The sequence below is a fragment of the Solea solea genome, chromosome 16 (assembly GCF_958295425.1).
Source record: "Solea solea chromosome 16, fSolSol10.1, whole genome shotgun sequence".
Taxonomy (NCBI): domain Eukaryota; kingdom Metazoa; phylum Chordata; class Actinopteri; order Pleuronectiformes; family Soleidae; genus Solea; species Solea solea.
In genome coordinates, this window is record NC_081149.1 from 20,256,553 (window position 1) to 20,268,490 (window position 11,938).

Genomic DNA, 11,938 nt, shown 5'->3' on the forward strand with positions numbered 1-11,938 from the left:
AATGACATGGCACATGAAGACTAGAGCATTCAAACATGTTAAAGCATACTCTTGTCTCAGACAAATTACACGCCCTCATATATCGGCATGCACGCACACACACACGCACACAAACACACACACACACACACACACACACACACACACACACGATCAGTGTGCCAAGCAGATAACCGCTTTCAAGCATGAATGGAGGACAGAGAGCCCTCTATGCTTTACAGTCGAGTGAGAAATGACAGCACTCGCTCAAATATTTAAGAGCTTTTCAGAAGTTCCGGAGAAGGTCACAGCTCCCTGAACTAATCTTCAATTTGAACAATGATGGCATTTGATTTCACACATTTTTTCCGTGGCTGGCTGAAAAGCTTCAGTGGTTAATTTGACGTAGTAATGGCATAGTTGGGTCTTTCTCCCCACCGTCAGCTTTTCTAGATGAAAAACATGAATCTACTGTATTTGTGTTGTACAAAAGGCCACTGATTTGTGCATGTGCACATGTGTGTAAGTGTGTGTGTGTGTGTGTGTGTGTGTGTGTGTGCGCACGGAAGTGCACTTTTGGCCACTGTCGCATGAACCCGAGTCAAAGGGGGAAACGATTGACCCTCGATTAGTCGCGGGGATAGACTCTCTCCAGCGCGTGTCTCTGCGATTATGGAGGATCATGTTGACCAAATGGACTAATGGGAAGTCATTAGTTGCCCCTCAAGCCTCGAGTATGACCCTGAATCTCAGGTTTCACTATCCCAGAGGCAGGAATGTGGCTAAATCACATCAAAAAGGTGAAATGGGAAGATTCAGGTGCAAAGAATTCTTTTTTTTCTTTTGCATTTAATGCAAAAAGGGGACTTTAAATGACATTCATCATGTATTACATATTAGACGTGATTGTGATGACAAGATCATGCTTTTAGATTTATTGTTGCAGGGTTTGTTTGTTTTTTGTCGCAGACGTTGCGAGAGGCTGTGACCAGTTTGTCAGACTTGAGGCAGCTTACAAGTTTTCATGTCCCAGCAGGGATCTGTCAACGGCAGCTCAAGAACCAGGCTGAATGAGACACGAGAGCAAGAGACTGACAGGGAAGAATTGCTGGAATGCACTTGATTGAAACAAGGACGGAGAGAGAGAGAGAGAGAGAGAGAGAGAGAGAGATGTATAAACAAAAAGACAGACAGCCACTGAAATAAATTATGCAAAGTACCTGAATAGATTGGACACAATAGGACATAACGGGGACAGAAATAAAAAAGACAAATGCTTGGACCTAAAGGCGTGCGTTATGTTATGAGAAAACACAAGCGTCAGTCATTTTTCTCTCTTCAAAGGCTCACGCTGTCTCTGAACTGGAGCCAAGAGCAGAGCCACTGCTATTTGTAATGTACAGGAATATAAAACGCTCACAGCTGATGTGAACTCATCCACGTCACACCTGGATGAGTTAAAGAGTTAAAGATAAAGAGCCTTAAAGGGATACTTACGTAAAAGTGCAAGGGAAGTCACTTTTTATAATATCATTTAAGTCAAAGTCTTAAAGTACATTTACATTTATTGTACTTAAGTATGAAAATTCATTTTCTGATATCAAATGTACTGTGAAGAGTTAGGATTGAGTCATGTCAAGACTAGAAAAGCTCTATATAAATACAGACCATTACCAACTCTTCTTCTTCTTCTGATTTTATTTGGTAGTAAAGAGGAACTAAGACAGTTAGAGGAAACGTAGTGGAGTAAAAGTTGAAAGAAATAATATAAGAAATAACAAAGTAAAGTACAGATATATGAACTTTGTACTTAAATACAGTAACAAAGTGTTTGTACTTAAAACCCTGATGAGTTGGGGCATTTTTTCCCAGGTTAAAATTAAATATTTGAGAAAAAAATGTAATACTTTTACAAAGCTAAAAGCACATTTAAGATCTTTTCATGTATAATTCTGATCTCCAGTGACATTTCATTCCTTTCGTTCTTGCAGCTTTGCCACCACGCGTACGTGCGTTCTCTTTTCTGCGAAGGGCCGAGCCAAACCATTCCCGATGCGTCGACGCTTTTCAGAACGGTGTTTTATTCCCGCTGGATGAGCTCGCTGCTGACAGTGACATTATGAAGACACTAACAGATGGAGTGAGGATGGACCACACCACACTGCAGAGTATAAACACCTCCATGAGGAATGTGTGATTGTGTTCAGCTCCAAGAGGCATTCCTGCACCAGCTTCTCCTCCCTGTTCTAGTTCTCAGGGGACTTCCCTGCTCTGTGCTCCATGACTCCAACCATGTAGCCCTACTCTGCTCTACTGTAAACAGCTGTATAATCATTATTACTGTACACTTACCACCACATTTAAGAGCGGAACATGTCCTTTTTGATGTTGTTTTCCAACTGTGACAAGCTTTCCTTTTATTCTCAAGCTTCCTGAGTCATGTATGTGTCTGAGTCTTTATCTTAAAACATGCATGTGTCAGCCTGTCAATCAAACACAATGACTTGACATGCAGGTCAGATTGCACTGATAAGTCATGAGTGCAAGGATAAGTGGGAATGTTTTCAGGAGCAGACACACAACAATGGATGTGTACGACGAAGTATTAGAGCCAAACGTAAGAGTTTCTCTTTTTTAATCTTTTGAGAATAAAGTTGTAATATTATGAGAATAAAGTCGGGATTATTATTTTGAGGAACGCGGATCATTTTGTTGTAGTTACATTTTGGTTTGGGCTTGGCAAATAAAGAAATACTTAATATTTGTGTCACATGAGCACCACGTTATCTTTAGCATCAGCACCTTGAAAAGATTGTGAAGGAAACTGAGTTTGTTTGGAAGAAAGAATCACACAGACCTGGAGGAAATCATCTCATGTGTGGACTGGAGGAGGAAATGGCTGGTAGTGGTCGACTGCAGGGAAAATGCTGTGTGCTGCTGCTATTTAATAATAATACATTAGATAATGATAAAAAGAAACTTTATTCTCATAAAACTATAACTTTATTCTTGTCATATGACTTTTTTCATATTATGAAAAAAGTTTATAGGTCTCATATTCAGTTAAGTCAAAGTTATGATTCAGTTTATATCGCATTTTTAGTAGTAGTGATATAAAGTAGCAGTAATTTTTGTTCCTAAAAAACGAGCCAAGTGAAGTTTGAACTGTGACGCATTTCCAAATTTCACAAATTAAATCTGATTTTAAACATTTTGAGTACTCTTTGCTCAGGTGTGTTTATGTAGTTGGTGAAAATAATACTGGCTATAGGTTGTGCTGAAAAAAAGCATATAAGACACTCCATATAGCATATTCTTATAGCCTCTGTATAAACTGCAGGTTTAAATGGAAGAAAGCAGCATAAAGGCCCTGTGTTCTAAGGGTTAAGTATCCAATTTGAATATAGTTTTTAATGATGTCGTATTTACCTTTGTATCAGAACAGAAAGCAGACACATGTTGTGTTCTGTATTGCTGTGACAGTGAGTGTGCAGGCTGCCTGGAGAGCAAAGGAAGTGAGAAGGAGAAGGTGAGAGTCAAGCTCATGGTGTATTACACCATGGTATACACAGGTGTATTTGTAACGGTCGGTCTAAAAAATGTTTCTCTTTCTCGGCTCCTCCCAGTCGTTCCTGTTTACAGCGTCGCTTCCTAATGATGTTGAGCTCAGTGTGTCATAGTCCGTCATCTGGTATTCCTCTCAGAAATCACAGCTCAAAGCTTGCATCCTGCACGTGCGTAACTTTGTTTTCATCATCATATCCTTATTATTTACACCAACAGAGTCATATTTTCCCTTTTTTCTATTTTATTCGCATCTTACAGAGAATTTCCATATCGTCAAAGCCCTGATGGAACGGGTTCGACTTTTCTAAACAGCAGCGTCTCAGTTACCAGCGGTCATGTGCAGAGGATGCACGGGTTCACATCCTGCCACTGAGGACATGACACATGTATGACTCCCACACATGATATGCACAATAAACCACAACAAAATCATTTAAAGCTATTTTTAACCCTTAGAACACACAGTGTTTTAGCTGCTTTTTTCCATTTCTGTGTTAAATTACTTCAAATGTTTAAAATCAGATTGAATTTGTGAAATTTGGAAATATGTCACAGTTCAAAGTTCACAAAAAGAAAAAAAAAATCACTGTATTTTATATGGACATCCCCCAGGATGTCCATATAAGGAGTTATGTATTATTCCCACAGCAATTTACCAGGGGTGCACCTGTGGCACAGATCGGTGCCGTGTAAGGGTTAAAAGGAAATCTTCAGTGATTGCCAAAATGAATCCATGGATAAAATGACTTTTATAGTATTTGCTATCTAAGGACTATTACAGCAAGTATTCCATCAAGATCTATTTTGTCATGTTAGTGTTGTATTGTGTCATACAAACACCACTGAAGTTGCTTTGCGCTATAAATCAATCATTTTTCTCATGGTAAAGAGAATGGAAATCATTAGAAACGTGGATCTGTCATTTCCAACACAAGTTTAAGACAACAAGTTACCATAAAGATAGTAGATTGACATATCTAAAAAGCAATAAGACCAATATGATATAGTTTGTTGACTTACATAAGAGCCAAAATGTCTTCAACATTCAAAATCAGTATATCTATTCAAGGTAATAATTTTTTGTGGTCGCTTTTTAACACAACTCTGCTTCCAGGACAAACTTCTTATGAAATATCACAGTGAGAAAGGAAATATTTGTCTTTAGTGTGTATTTCTCACTAATCGATGATGACAACAAACTCACAGGTGAACTCAACAAGACAACAAGACATGGTCCCACACTGCTTCCTGACATCATCAAACTTTAGTTATTGTTTTGCCTGACAGACGCCTGATACTGTGCATTTAAAGCGTTTAGCACCTACACACAGGCCAAATCAGTAATAACCACTATATAAATACATCAGTAAATCATATGACTCTAAAACCATGAAAAATATATAAACGACAAGGTCGGCATATTCAACATGACCCAAACAGATATGACACCTTTGTACTTAGTGCTTCTGTTTGTTGCTGTGCCATGCAGCTGCTGCTCTCTGAGAGTTCAAAAATCCCATAAAGTGCCAAGAATTACACACAAGTCAAAGTCTCTGATTCTTGGAAGGCTTTCATAGAGAGAGCATTAACACACCTGCAGACACACTCACACGCAAAAACACTGCAGACGCGCTCACACACAAACACAGACTTTCTCCCTCCGCACTGTGTCTCACCCACACACACACACACACACACACACACTTAGTATGAACGTTTAATGTGTCGCTGGAGGTGGAGGACCCTGTAATCAAAGACAGGCCCAGGCAGCACAGACGGAGCACAGTTATAATACATGCATATGAAAAAATGCCTTTAGCGGCTCTGTGTATTACAATACAGAAAAGTAATTATCAGAGGTATCTGATGGATTTTAGGAGGATGAAAAGGAGGATTTCTGTAATGTACACTTCAGAAATAAAAGTGTGACAACAATTATCCCTACGTCAACAAAGCTGGACACAACTATGGTCAGTGTTGTAATGTAACAAAGTACAAATACTTTGTTACTGTAGTACAAAATTCTACAGTTTTCACCCATTCATCCATTCTTCACGCATCCACATGAGGTTAAGCTTCTTGCTCAAGGACACACATAGAATAGCAGAGCCAGGAATTGAACACACAACCTTCCAGTTGAAAGACAACTCGCCCTACCACTGAGCGACCGCGACTCAATCCTTAACTCCTCACTTTTTTAATACTTTTGCTTCTAAAAAATTAAGTACATTTTGAATCAGAAAATGACTTTTGATACTTAAGTACAGTAAATGTCATATACTTTAAGACTTTTACTTAAGTAATATTATTTAAAAGTTACTTTAACTTCTACCAAAGTCATTTTCTGGTCAAATACTTGTACTTTTACTCAAGTATCCCTTTTAAGTACTTTATACAAGACTGACTATAGCGAGGATAATTATGTGAAATATGTGGTTGTATTAGAGCAGAAAAGTGGGATTTGTTAAACAGGAAGAGGCTCCATGATGAGGACACAGGTAGGCACAGGGGAAGGAGAAAACTGGGGAGGAGACGGAAATGAGAGGAGCAGTGCTAAATGAGAGGGTGAGAGCACAGCGTTAGTTGTTAAAGAGGTAGGGAGAGTGGAAACGGGGAAATCCAGGCTTTACCTCCCAGAAGACGGAGGAGGGGAGTCAGTGGAGAAGACCTGCCGACTGACTCCCAGCTCCCAGTGAGGGTCACAGAGTACAAGCGTCGCTCGGCGTCTGTTGTGGCACTGGTTTCCATCCCCTCCTACTCCACATACAATGAAAATTGTGTGTGAAAACAAAGCCATGTGCAGAGACAGAGTGGGAAGAAACTTTGGAGTGGCCCATTTCAGCTGCACAGCAGACCGTGAACTGTGTCAAGGATGTCTGCGCACACAATCGAGCAGGACCGGTGTGTGCAGGGCCCACTGCTCTGTGACAGTCTGTTCATGTGTTGTTTTTATTGTGGTTTTAAACCGATGAAATTACAATTCAGGTTTTTTTTAATTGGGCTGTGCATGACAAATCTACACAGCACAATGATTTCTGTCCTGTAATAATGCTGCGTTTGTTATGTTGTGACAGCATGGGCACGTTTTTAGTCATCTCTTGCACATTTGGCAAAACAGATGTGATCATATTTTCAATAATCTATCCGTCGATAACAGCATTTCCCAAACTTTCTGAAGATGGCAAATCATTGCGACACATTTCGCTATATGAATTGTGCATTCTATAAAGCTTCTGACCAATTTTATTGCCATTCATGTGACAACAAATGTCATGTTTGAATGTAACCATTCATAAATTAATTAAACTCTCGTCTTCAAGACCTGGTTTTAACTTATTTGTCTTTTGTTTTTCAATCTAGTGGTCAGACTGCCTTTTGTAACAAGATGGCAGCTTTGAAAAAGCAAGGCCCTTGCATAAAGTACATATAAAGGCCCTGCGTGGTATACTACACATGATGCGAAGCGTGCAACATGCAGGCTGTTTGTACAGCGCAGATTTTGAAACTGCACACAAAAAGGGGTGGACAGCGCATGTGCAAACTGGATTTCCATCCCACCAGGGGGTGGAGTATAAGCCCCACTTACCAAGCAGAAAAAAACATTTCAACGACAGAAGAAGTAGTAGCCAAGGATAGCCATCCAAACCTCGACCTGGCAACCCTCGGACCGGCTGACACCCCGACTCCCCTGCCCAACGGACCTTTCAGCAATCTGGTTTTTCAAACTTGAGTTCACACATAAATCACTCTCCTTAACCTCTGGCAGCTCGTTCACAATGATGCTACACTGACGCATGAACCGGATCTCTCTTCCTGAGCTTTCTTCCTGCAATCCACTTCGCTTCAGCAGCCAGCTGCTCTCTCTCTTGCACTCTCTCTCTAATTCCCCTGCTCATCCTGCCTCTCCTCTCCCTCTTCTTCCTCTTCCCTCCTCAGGGTTTGTTTGTTCTCCCTCAGCTCCCAGGTGTTTTCCTGCAAGGCTCCGTGTTCCACTGAGCAGAGGGTTCGCTTAAGCTGCTCTTCCGTTCTGACTCAGGTACACTGACGGCCTCCACCTACATGACACACACACACCCACACACACACACGTGTGACACACTTATAACATACTTAAATACATGCAATTAAATTCACATGCACATAAAACACACACACACACACACACACACACAGCGTGTCACACATGTGTGTGCACAATCACAGCGACTTCTCCTTCATCCAACAATAACACAACAAACCTTGCTTCCTGTGTGTGTGGGAACAATAGTAGGATAGCTTTGATGGCCAGAGGTAGTTTGTTGTAGGCCCTCCCTTATCTGCCCCCACCATCAACAGATCAGCTATACATCATGGCAGGATCCTACTGTAGGGAACAGCTTTATACAGAAACACGCTCAGGACATACGGATGTTTGAGTGTCTGGCGTAACAGACGGGACAGAATTCAATAGGTCGTATTGTCCATGTGTGTGTGTGTGTGTGTGTGTGTTGTCTTATTTGTGGCTTTGTGAGGACCAAAAATGGTATAAACCATGCAGAGGGAGGACATTTTTGGCCAGTTCTCACTTATTTAAAGGTTATTTAAAATTAAGATCTGGTTATTGGTTAGAATTGGGTTTAGTTTAGGTTAAAGGTCAGTGTTAGGCGCTTAGTTGGGATGGTTAAGGTTAGGGTAAGGGGCTAGGGAATGCATTATGTGTATGAAAAAAGTTTTTAGACTGAGGTTAGAGTCAAAGAAGCTTGTGACCTGGGCTACGGTTTGATTCTGTGCTGTATTCCTCAACAGTTAGTACAGTAACAACATGGTAACATTATGACTAATATGAGTTTCTAATAAGGAGGTTGATATTATGGCAATATCATCTCCTTTGTAATGCAAGCTTGGTAATAGCAATGGTCATAATATGTTGTAATAAAATGATAAAAATGATCAAACACCTTCACGCTCACTCAGGTCAGCTGATAATGGGAAAACCAAAGATGAAACACAAGCACAGAGGGGACGGTGCATTTGCTGCTGTGGCCCCCAAAACAGTGAATTATCTGCCATTACACAGAAGACAGGCCTCTTCCCTGCCTGTTTTTATTTTTAAATCTCTTCTTAAAACTCACCTCTTTTCATTGGCCTTTGACAATGTTTAAGTTGTTGGTGTTATTTCCATTTTATTATTCTGTTTTGTTTTTTTTTATCCGTTTTTATTGTGGTATTAATCCATGTTGTTTAATTCATTTGAGTTTTTTTATTTATTATTCCGTAGAGCAAGTTGGATTGGATTGTATAATATTTCAAAAGTGTGAACCAAAACCAACTAAAAATTTGAAATTCATCCTCTCCCATGTCCTACACACCATTTTCAACTGTCATCACCAAGCTTTTACTTAATGATTACTACGGAAAAAAGATGTCTTTAACATGATGATACTTCATATTATAAAATGATTGCCATATTGTTACTGCACTGTATCCTAAATATGTGATAAATATGATAAAACTAATAGTATAGAATGTTTTCATAGAGTTTGCAGTTGTGAGATTCTTACAGTTGCTGAATAAAAAAATATTTCATTTCTATTTTAGGTAAATATCACCACTGTGTCTGTTATAATCATTACATGCAAAAACACAACAACCTGGTTTTGAAATATATTATAAAGTTGTTGTAGGTAAACTGGCCCATAGTTTCCTGTATAAACAGCAGTTTCCTGTATTACAATACAAAATAAAAGCCCTAAACATGACAAGAACTGAACAAAAGTGCAAACGAAATACAAAGGCGCTACAGTGACGATCCCACAGAGAATTAGCATCCAATTACTTCCCCCATCTTTCCACTTGTTTGTTATTTGTTGTGTGTTTTTTAGGCTCCAGCTGAACGGACATCACTCTCAAACATATTTTCTGTATTAACTGTACAATGTTAACAACTAGCTGGTGTGCAATTTTAAATAGTCCCCTATATAAAAGTCATAGGAATCAAAAAACAATAGTGTATCATAATGATGTCATGTCTTAGCGACATCAGTATTGAACATGATTACATGTTTCTTCCCTCTATAGCAGTTGTGGAAATGAAGTATAATTATTATCGTCTTAAACAACTTTTTAAGAAAAGGAGAACGCCACAAGAAATCTCACTGCTCTTAATGTACAATGACAATAAAGATACACACTGCATGTATGCCCAATGTCATACAAGTAAAATAATTGGTTTGTGTGGCAAATAAACTTGTGCAAACATGACTTTTAATCACATTAACACACACACACACAGCACACAATGAAAGAGCTTGCAAACATAGCAACAAAACACAGACACACACACACACACACACACTCATTCCGCCCCGCTGTTGTCTCACTCTCTCCATGAGTATCAATACGGCCATTGATTCGGTCAGTCACAGGCATTACGAGGGTTTGAGTTGTGTTGGGATATCAGTTGCCTCTGGCAACATCTCCATTGGTCCACTGGTCCACCCCCACATCCCACACGCAGTCCTGTCCCTTCTGTCCATGCACTGCACTCTGTACCCAGGGATGTGCCCAGTGATGTTTATGTGTGTGTGTGTGTGTCACTATGGAACTCTAGCTGTCAGCAGCTGTGTACAGCTACTTAACGTTGTGTGTGTAAAAGCCTGTGAGAGTTTGTGTGTGTCCTGCGTGGGAGAAAGGAGGCGATGAGTCACAGCACACATACCACCAGGATACAACAGCTCCCCCTGTTGCCGGGGCAGGGGAAGCCCCAGAGGTGTGGGTGTATTGTCTGGTAGAACAAAGCTGAGCGTGACATCATAGGATGTCTCGCTCCTACACCAGTCAGTGGAGAAGGTTGAGGAGGGGGGTGGAGGTTCAGCAACAGGTGGAGGCTATGTCTTTCTTTCTTTCTTTCTTTCTTTCTTTCTTTCTCTTTCTTTCTTTCAAGTTCATACATCAGCTGCTGAAAAGTGCTCATTAGCTGTGGGGTTTTTATGAATGAGCCTCATTGTTTATTTGTCTGCTGCTCATAGATGAGATTCAACAAAAGCGCTGAATGACGCGTGAATCTGTGACACTATGCTGACATGTCCATACTGACTCTACTACGACTCCCACACATCCAGGATCATGTGTGATCTTCTCTCATATACTGCAGGGGAATCCAAAAATACTATGTTATTCAGTGACACGTCATGTGATCACATATTCCTTTATTTGTCCCAGCAGTGTCACAGCCGTCTAAACAATGCTATGGAAAGGTAATAAGTAGCAAGCAAGCAATCTAAATGCCAAAAATATCAAATATTCCAAATAAATTAGAATTAGAATTTGTAATTTCACACTTTTTACAGACCATTAGTGAACATACACAAGCACAGGAGTAGTGGACAGCGTGTTTCTACGATGGGGATTGTGTTGCCTTGCTCAGGGGAACCCCAGCCCATGACCAGTCCCTGGATTTGAACTGGTGACCCTTTGGGTTACAAACCCACTTCCTTTACTCCTGGCAACGAGCTGCCAATATAATGGTGTGATTAATGTTTACCAGGAATGTTAACAACATGTGCAAAGAACGAAGAGTGTGAAAGACTGAACAAAAAAACTCTCTCCCACCAACTCTACTGGGTCAAAGCATTCAAGAACTGAGCTGGCATTCAGGGAAACATGGACCAAGTTCAAATTTGATTTGCTTTGCCCGTATTTACAAATCACAAAGTGCCTCAAAGTGCTCAACAAAGTGCTCAACAAAGTGCAACATCCTCTAGAGTCATAAATGATGGCTCCCTGTCCTGGGACGGACAGACGTTCTGATGTCTCATACAGCAGCAAATATAAGTCGATAAACCTCAGAGAATAAAGACGGATATATGCATTATGCAGGTGTGACAACAGCAAACGTGTACATGCATGTGCGTGCGTGTCCACACTGAAGAGAAGAACCAGTGTGAAATGACATGTAACGCTACAGTTCGAGCCTCAGTACCTTTGTAGTACGCCGGCTCACGTCATTACACAAATGTGTCTACACAAGGGCAAGACACATGCATCACCTCATACACTAACTCTGACACATGCACATGTGCACACACGCAGCGGGGGAGAGGAAACTGCAACACAATGATAAGGTCTGGGAACACAATGGGCTCAGCAGTGCACAGACAGAAGCCAGGACCAGTTTAGCTCTGAAAGGTCAACAAGCCTCTCCAGGCTTTCATTCAGTTCCCCTAGTTATTATTGTTCAACATTATAATGATTACTCTGATGGCCTTTATTTTGCCAATGTGGGAGCCATCCGGAAATACCAGTGAAATATGAAAATGCAGGCCAGACCGGAGAGAGGAGAGGGGAAAAAAGGTTACTTATTTAGGAGGGTGAACTTCTTTGACGTCAAGTTTCCCATGGCCTGGCCCAGCCT